Below are 9397 nucleotides of genomic sequence, written 5' to 3'. Positions count from 1 at the left end.
GCTGCCCGGCGGCCCGGGCCCGCTGCTGCGCAGCAACCAGCACCTGGTGGAGCTGATCGAGCGCGTGAAGCCCGAGATCGAGCTGCTGCGGGAGAAGTGCAGCACCCTGCGCATGTGGGTGCAGCTGCTCATCCCCAAGGTGGAGGACGGCAACAACTTCGGGGTGTCCATCCAGGAGGACACGGTCGACCGGCTCTGGACCGTGGAGAGCACCGCGGCCTCCTACCTGCGCCGCTTCTCCACCTACTACAACACCCGGGCCAAGCTGGTGTCCAAGATCGTCAAGTACCCGCAGGTGGAGGACTACCGCCGCACGGTGGCCGAGGTGGACGAGAACGAGTACCTGAGCGTGCGCCAGATCCTGCTGCACGTGCGCAACCAGTACGCTACGCTGCACGACGTCATCCTCAAGAACCTCGAGAAGATCAAGACGCCGCGCAGCGCGGGCGCCGACAACCTGTACTGAGGCCGCCCCCCGCTCCGGCCCCCACCCCGGCCCGCCGCCGCCCCGCCGCCGGCCTGCAGCCGGGAGGCGGTGTTAATGACTCAGCCAGTAGGTGACACACGGCTGGAAATGTGGGTTGCTGTCTAGTGAGAATTTCCTACCGCTCACCCCCTCCCAAGTGCTCTTTTGGTGTCATTTTTACTAGATCTTTCTTTCGGGGAGAGAATAGGGACAAGCCATCTGGTGGAAGGCGGTCAGGTTGCCCCGGGAGAAAGGGCGGCCATTTTAAAAGCAGCTTTATAGAGGGACGTTGGCAAGGGTCCCACCACTCCCGCATTGGTGACATTGTTGGTCAGGGGTTACAAAAAAGAAAACTAAAGTTTAAAAGAAAGTTAAATGAAGCTTTTCTTTAGATTGTGCTGTATGTTATTTTGTCCAGACCTCGTAAACGCTCCTCTTACACCGTCATCTGGTTTTGCAAGGAAAGGAGTTTAAAGAGATGTGTTTAGGTCGTTGTGTGCCTCCAGTGTAGCCGATGGAAATAAAACTTGGTTTTAACATTTCACGGTGGCCTAAGTGTGCTTATCTGAACTCTCACTTTCAGATGGGTAGCGTCCCCCTCCTCACCCTGACCCCACTCTGATGCATAAGAAAACGAGCATCTAAAGAGGAATAGAGCTTAAACGCTGCGAAGAAACGGACCCGCATGGCTCCGTCCGAACAGAGAGGCATCTGTGGAAATGGCTCCCTCGCCCCCGCCGCGCCCCCGCCCCCGCCGCCATGGCGCCGTCTTCCCGCTCCGTTTACGTGCCGTTTGTGCACCCATTTGTCTCCTAAGCCCCCGCGAAACCTTTCACGCTTTATGTAACATTGGCTTTGTTTCTCAATTGATTTTCATTTCCCTTTTTGTCATTTCCAGTTTTGTCTCTTAAGATATTTCTTATAGGCCCTCATTAGAGTTTCCCTCTCTACATGGGGCATCCTTTAAATCTAAAGACTGCAAATTGTGAGTGTGGGATTTTACCTCCTGCCTGGCTTTTGCTGCCTCGCTGATGGGGAACCCCTTGTGTCTTCTCAACGGTGATCTGTGCTGTTGGTACTTTTTAGGTTCAGCATTTCTAGATTTCATTTGCACGTAAGGTAGCTTATTGCCCCGAGTCACCTTGCTTGCGATGCGGTATGGTGGATCCTTTCTCCGTAATGGTTTTGTTCCTAATTGTCTTCTCTGATGGTGAAGATGTTTAGCCAGCTGAAGTGTATTTCTTCAGAATCCTTTTCTCAATATTAGTATAATCTCAGGATCTCCCATCGCTTGTGGAAGTAATGTAATACGGATTTGGAAAAAGTGTTGGTGGGAGGTACTTTTGATCCCTGTTTATATACAGAAGACTTTCGAACAGTACAGGGTTAGGTGCTCCCACCACTTGCACAGTTGAAAATCCCCATGTAACTTTCGACTCCCCCCAAACCGCATGCTAACAGCCTACTGTTGACCAGAAGCCTTACCAATAACATAAACAGTTGAATAACACATATTTTGTATGCTATGTACTGTATTCTTACAATAGAGTAAGCTAAAGAAGAAAATGTTATCAAGATAGTCACAAGGAAGGAGATTACATTTACGGTACTGTACGTATTAAAAATGATCCGTGTGCGTGGACCCCACTGCCCGAGTCGCCGTTGTTCCAAGCTCAGCTGCAGGGGAGGGAGGCTGCTCTGTGCACAGCTGATGACAGCGTCGTCTTTTCCAGGTCAGCTAGCTGCGCCCTGAATCCTTGGACTGTTTTTGAGACTATGTGCATATATAAGGTGTGACCTTAATCTTTTAATGTATTTTATAGCAAACTTTCATGTAGTAAGTTATTTTCTAAAATGAGTTTGTGGGAAAATTATGAGAGATTAAATTTCTTGTGAGGAATGAGAATGTCTTTCCCATGGAAATTTCTTTCCACATAATATGAGACTGAAACAAGGTGCCCACGTACGTGTCAGTATAGTATCTGTTACTCAAACACATTTATAGTTCTGCCTTTGCTCCTTTCTGCCATATCTTGGTGAGGATATATTCTTTGCTATCAGTGAAACTGCCTTCAGCTCTTGCTGTAGATGGGGTCATAACATGATTCTTTTATTCCTCCTTCTAACTGATCCCGATCATCCCTCCCCGACGTCCCCATTTCATGAGCGAAGGCATTTTTCAATGAGACTTTTTCTCTTCATCGGTGTGTTTTGGTTGCTGAGGGTGCAAACAAGTGTGAACCTTTATCGTAACGACTTGACTCTAAAAGTTGCTATAAAAACATTTCCTACTTAACAGCAAGAATCGTTTAAGATGTAAAGCAGATCTGTTTTCTTTTGCATGTTTTTTAAAAAAGAAATATTTCTGAGTTCGAACTATAGCCTGTCACCGCTGGGTGGTTTTTCTGTCTCTGCTGTGGTCGTGCAGCCCTCAGGCTGCTCCGTGGTGCCGTCTGTGTCGCCAGGACGCGCCCAGTGGTCCCCGGCGTCTCTGCTTTTTCATTTTCCTTCTCTGTCTCACCTGAAGCATTGAACGGACCATATTTCTCCATGAAGGAGGCAAGTTAATTGGAGAAATACAATTCTGTTTGTCACCTTTGTTTTTTGATTTTTATCTGTTATAGCCAGAAAATGTACCTCATAGTGAGGCCTGTCCTTGCTCAAATGGATACGAATATTCGTTTCTTATAACCCATATAGATTAGGGAGATTTGTAAGCTGGTTTAGTGGAAACTTTATTTTCAAAGTGAACTCCTGAAAAATGAGACCAAGGTAAAACAAGTTTATTCTTTTGTTGAACATCTTGAAAAGCCTGGGTCTTTAAAATCTGACCTTAAAAAAACAACAAAAAAGATATTGCCTAATAGACATCCGTTCGCATGTGACCTTCCCTCTCAAGAGTCCTGTCTCGTGTTAAATCTCATCCCGAAGAGTTAGAAGAGTGCCAGGAGCTCTGATCAGTCCGTCACGTTTGGCAGCCGTCAGCTGCACGCAGGTGTGTCATGCACGGCGTCAGGGGTCCCCACTGGCTTCGTTTTTCAGCCACAGTTAATTGCCTAAGGTTTAAGATACTTCTTTCGAACATAAGATGACTGTCATCTTCTGCTCGTTCCCTTCACTCTTAAGCTGTAAAACCCTGTGCCAGATTGAAATCAACCGTCTCTAAGACCCAGGCATGCTTTAGACTAAGAAAGTATACAAGTCCTTTGGAGTTAAAGGTTTTGGGTATTTGCATTTTCTCTCTGTTTTAACAATATATCAAACTAAATTGGAGCTGGAATGCTTTCACGAAGTCTCTACTTCTGCAAAAATTAAGCCCTTTGTAATTTTCCTCTTTCTTGCAGATAGTTGCAAAAACTTTTATAGTAACCTATCTTAGGAACTGATGTCAAAACATTGTATCCAGTATAAATCATTTGCCTATTAGTATTTAAATCCCCTTTTTTGTTCCTTTTGAAAAAACAGATGCATTGAGAGTATTTGTTTTGCCGTTTTGTTCTTAAGAATTGGTTTTAAAAACTCATTTTTGAATTGAATTTAGTTTAAATTCTTTTTGTAATTCCTGAAAGCTAACTCAAATTTGGCTGAAGACTCTGAAATTGGTAGATCTGGCTTTTAGAACTGACTGAAATACTTTCTTAAACCATATGAATGATTTTCAGAAGAGGCTTGATTTTTAAAGTTCTTAAGCTGTAGAGCCTTGAGTTTTTAAAAATTACAGTATTTATAAATTCTTTGGTTGCTTAAAGCAACATTTTTAATAGTCTGTTGGGGTTTTCATATTTTTGTAGAATTCCTACCAAGTGGCCTCAACCGTTAATAGGTAACTGTGATAAATTTTAAATGCGTTTTAATTGTTAATGCAGTATCTCGTGCTCAGAAATTTAAAAATTAAATGGAGAAATCACCCATAACCCACTAAAATAAAATTATTGAAATGTACATGTGGGTTTCATTTATTTCAAAAAATACATACATGTTTTTACATTATTGCAACATAAACATTTATATCTAAGCCCAGTCTTAACCAGTATCATAATTCCGTCTGACATCCGCAGACAGAGGGCAGCAGATGGGCTGCTTCGTCCTGTCTTCTCCGGGTTCTTGGGGCTCTGGTGCCAGCTGGGCACAGTGGGTCTGAGGCAGGGCTGTTGGCTGAAGTGCGGCAGAGAGCATTCGGGAGCCAAGAGGACGCGCCTGGGTGACCGAGGGTGTCTGGATACCGAGATGAGGATTTTACTCTGCTTTTCAGTCGGGGCTCCGTAATGGCCTTAGCACTGAATATTAACTACTTGTTAATTAGTGTTTACCGCCCCCCCACCAAGAAAAAAGCATTTTAATCGCTCTTTATACAAGAAAGCAATGACATTGTCGTGTGCTGACACGATGAGCTGCTCCTGCCCACATGTTTTGGAACGAGTAGGAGGGGAAGGATCCTACTTCCTCTGTCAACATTTAAACATTTCCGAAAGATGTCATCGTCCACTGACATCAAGGCATTCGAAAAACTTACTGACCTTTTTAAGAAACAAAGGACTCAGTCGCAGGGACAGGTGCGGGACCACCCTGCTCCGCCGGGGCGCCCTGTGCTGCCGGCTCGGAAGTGCGCCCCCGCCGGATTATCCGCGGGGAGCAGAGCGTGCGCGCAGAGTGCCGCGCTTCGTCTTCTCGGCGGCAATAGCAGGCGCCTGGACGTTCGCGTACGTTTTTTCTTTGCTTTCTCTATCGTGATAAGTCTTCAGGTCCCTAAAGGTCGGCCGCAGACCTTGACAGGGAAGCTTCGTGATCCCAGGGGCTCAGGGTTAGCATTTTTAGTGTAATGAATTCTCACAAAGAACGTCAGGCGTTATTTTTAGTTATTGGTAAAAAGCTAGCAGGAGCTGATGAACAGGAACTGAACTCACAGTCAGAACTATGTTCCTTTCACAATTTGGCCATTTATTTTGGCATTGTTAGCTACACTCACTTTCAAGAAGTTTTACAACATGACGTTGGAAGTAACATTTGCTTCAGGCGATGCTGCTTTCGAAGCGAAAGGCGGTTTGAAATTCTTGAGGACAGACATGGTTTCCAGTTTGGGTTTTCGATGTGGAGAGGCGTAATTTTGCCTCAGTTTTGCAGAGAGGCCTAACGCATCACACGACTCGTGTGTGACAAGCGCGGTCTGAAGGCCTTGGCCTTCCACTTGTGGCGAGCGCCATTTTCCCTGAGCGACACTGCCTCCCGTTACCGTTAACGAGATGATGGTGAAAAGACTTTTTCTAGAAACGTGCAAGGTAGTGGAATTCCGAACATATCTCTCTGCAAAGTTACTTTATGCTGTGACATTTAAGAGAAGTTGAAATGTTTCTAAACCAGAATGGGCTGTAGTATTTTTAATGAAAGATTACGTAAAGAAATCAGAAATCTCTAAATTCGTGTGCTAACCGCCGTCATTTTGGTCACAGCAGTGGCCCCGCCTGAGCGGTGTGGAGGCCCAGGCCTCCAGGCCCTCCGGGCCCCGCCTTCCTGCGGGGGGTGCGCCGAGCGGCTGGAGGTAGGTAGACCAGGAAGACACCGGGAGAGTCTGTCGCTTTCGCTTTTGGCCTTTGAGCACGTGGCTTTACAATCTGCTGACCACCCGGCCCCATGTTCAGCACCAGAGAGCGGCCAAGTGGAGCTGTGGGGCTCCGCCTCAGCCTGCGGAAGGAAGATGGGGCGCCGGGGCGGGAGCTGTGTGCGGGGCAGGAAGCCTGAAGGGCCCTTTCCCGAAGGTGGCCCTCCAGCGCTGCGCTGCGGGACACCTTGGCCGCGAGTCCTGGCTGAGGTGTGCGTGCTGCCATACGACGCCAGGGGAGTTTGAAGACTCGGTATGAAGGAAAAGGTTGCCCATCTCCATTTTTATGTGGGTCACGTGTCGAGTGATCGCATTTCGGACATACCGGGTTAAGTAACATGCGTTCCTGCAACTCACTTCACCTGTTTATTTCCACCTCTTTCTCTTTCCACCCTGGAAGCTCACCCGGGCAGGTGCTCGCTGCATCCTCGGGGTGTTAGGCAGCCTCTCCCGGGGCTTGGGGTGAGCCTTGAAGCTGAACCAGACCCTCCTCTGCTGCTGTGTTTTGGGGACGGGGTATTCTGTTAAGAGTAGACTGTAGGGAAGGTTTTCATTGATTTGTCACCTGGTTTGTAGTGTATGATTCAGTACAGGCCATTCAGAGGTGGTACGTCTGACATCTTAAGAAAATTGAGACACGCACCCAGGGATGTTCGTACTTGGACGAGAGGGTGCAGCTCCGGGGCCCGCGGAGAGCCCGCAGCCGTGAGGCTCCTCCGGGAGCAGGCAGCATCGGAACACCCACTGAGGTCCCGCACGCTCTTTGTGTTGTTGTCATGTACATGTATGTCCTCTCGGTCAGTTTCTTGAGGATAGTGAGGGTTTTTAAATTTACTCTTTGTCTCTGATGGTGTTCTGCATATAGTAAGTTTATGAAGCATTTTGAATTAAATTGAACTAAACCATACTTGGATCAAACTAAACAAAGTTGTTTCTCCTTTTACCTATAAGACATACAGTGAGGCATTTGCTGCGGCTGAGTGTGAGGGTGGCTGTGAGCCCAGGACTCGTGACAATGGTGAGGGACATCTAGATCTGGTTCAGAGTTAGACGCCAGCTTAGGCTTCTCAACAGACATTTCTTCATATTCATATCCCACTATTGTAACTGTGCCCCCCCCCCACTTCCACCCACTACCTATGGATGTTGCCATTTCCCCTTAAGGACTGGATCTCTGAAGGCGGGGCGTCTCCTCCCACATGCTCGTGGGGTGCACACGGAGCCTGGGGCCTAGGGCCTGGTGCCCCCTGGCCATAACCCGTGGCTCCACTGGGGCGTGAACCCAGGACCTTCTGCGTGTAAAGCAGGCGTGCTGACCGCTACACTATGGAGCCACCCCGCCATCGTAACTGCTTTGAAGGGCGTCTGGCAGTTCTCCTTCAGTGTCCCAGTGGTTTCGTGGAGCCTGGCCCCGCTGCGGCAGCTGCAGGCTGGCCGCCTGCACCTGGTGCAGAAGCCCTGGCGGAAACATGCTCCGCCCTCACCCTGCTCCGCCTCACCCTGCTCCGCCTCACCCTGCTCCGCCTCACCCCGCACCGCCTCACCCCACAGGGCACCGCGTCCCCTCGGGGCTTCCTGGCCCAGCCTTACGAGAGAGAAGTCTGCAGTACCGGGCAGGCGGGAGTCTGGAACTTGTTTTTCAAAACCGACTCTTTGTGGTCATGAACTTTAGTGCCTCGCCCTCCTGGTTTCTGTATTTAAAAAGTTGAACATGAGTTTCTTAAATACGTGAAAGCTACATGGTTTGTTAAGTACTTAAGAAAGAATTCCTTTCGATTTTACTGTTTTATTTGCCAGTAAATATAGAGACTTAAAACATTCTGGGTAAAAATTATTTCGTAAGTCTTACGCAGTTTAAATGGAGTTAAGTGTTGTGAACTCAGCACACCCCCACCTCATTCCGCTGCTTCTCTAATACTGAATGTTTTCCTCGGCTTTTTTCCTGCGTTTTTGCTGTGAGACAAGCACATCATGGAACCCATTACCTGCGTGTTCCACAGCTGACTCCAGATCCTCCTCAGGCTCCCGTCCAGAACTGCAGACATCTGACAGCTGGTGTGGCTGCTCTGCTTACAAGTAATTGACAGATGGAGGGAAAAGCCCTCTTAGCCATTTTTACGAGCCTCCTGAGCTGAGGGCTCATATTTTCAATAAGAAGCCAATAAGTCGAATATATTTGTTGCATTTAAACCCCACATACCATATTGTGTCATCAGAAGTCTGAAGACCAAACAGTACGGTAGGAAGAATAAAACGCCATTTGTAAGTGTAATTTCTGTTCATACTTGAAAAGGAAGATTAAGAGTATTGGCAACAACTGAAGTCAGAATAGCTTGATTAGAGCAAGTAAATAATTGTGGTTTATTAAAAGAACAGCACCTTAATTTTATTGTATGTGCTAATTTTTTGCTTTGCAAGTACACGCAGAGAAACTTATCATTACCTGAGACATGCTCATTCTGTAAGTTTTATGCAAAACTAATTATCTTAGCTCCATAAGAAAATTAAAAATTAAAAAAATTAAAAATGTTTGAAAATTGAAAACAAAACCGAAAAAAGCAGAGGCTATGAGAATTATAGAAAGAAATATTACTCATTCCTTTTAGCTCTTCCATTCCTAACTCAGAAATCATTTAAATTTATTCAAAAAGGTTTAATTTAAAAATTCTCCCTAGAAAATAAATGAGATTTTTAATATTATTTCATAGCAGTGCTGTGTTCGATCCTATAATTTGAACGTTTTATAAACATGTTTATACAAGATGCAGATTGTTCCTTTTAATGAATTAGTGCTAGAATATAATTATTTAATTATTTTATTTAGTCTTTTTGAAACTTCACTGATTTCTAAACTAATTATTCTGAAATTAGTTCTGAAAGTTTTACCTACTGGCTGGTTTATTTTCTTAGATACGGTCTTGATCCTTTCTCAGTAATTTCAAGAAGTAGTATTCATCAAACCATCCAGTTTTACCAGTGTGTTGCTTATTGTATCCTGAGGATTTATAGATCAGTTATTTTGTTGCAGTAGGATTTCCTTTGAATTTTAAAAGTGCTTCTCTGTCTTAAGACCATTGTCAAGGCCCCACACCGGAAAAGACTTTTATTGCCGTGGTTCAGATGAAACTGGACTTTTTTGCTTGCCTTTTTTTAAAGACGGGTTTTGGCATGGTGAGACATCCAAAGGAATACAGATCCCAAACCTCAACAGCTTAATGAGTAGCGTGGGCTTTATGGCGATCTCTTGGAGAGGCTGCAAAGGGAGCATAAACGTCAGACGGCAAAACACCTCGCCCCGCTCCCGCCCCACCCACGCACTTAGAGTCACTGGCCAT

General features: G+C 46.2%; 1 protein-coding gene and 1 pseudogene across 2 annotated transcripts in view; both read left to right on the top strand.

The window, feature by feature from the left end:
* The window catches only part of ATF6 (activating transcription factor 6), an 85805-nt gene that overhangs the window by 53126 nt on the left and 23282 nt on the right, over positions 1 to 9397 (top strand). The gene's annotated exons all lie outside the window — the stretch shown is intronic.
* LOC102880573 lies at positions 5 to 1008 on the top strand (annotated as a pseudogene).

The sequence above is a fragment of the Pteropus alecto genome, unplaced genomic scaffold (genome assembly GCF_000325575.1).
Source record: "Pteropus alecto unplaced genomic scaffold, ASM32557v1 scaffold101, whole genome shotgun sequence".
In the NCBI taxonomy this organism is placed as follows: domain Eukaryota; kingdom Metazoa; phylum Chordata; class Mammalia; order Chiroptera; family Pteropodidae; genus Pteropus; species Pteropus alecto.
Note: the sequence above shows the minus strand (reverse complement) of the source record. Positions and strands in the feature narration are given on the sequence as shown.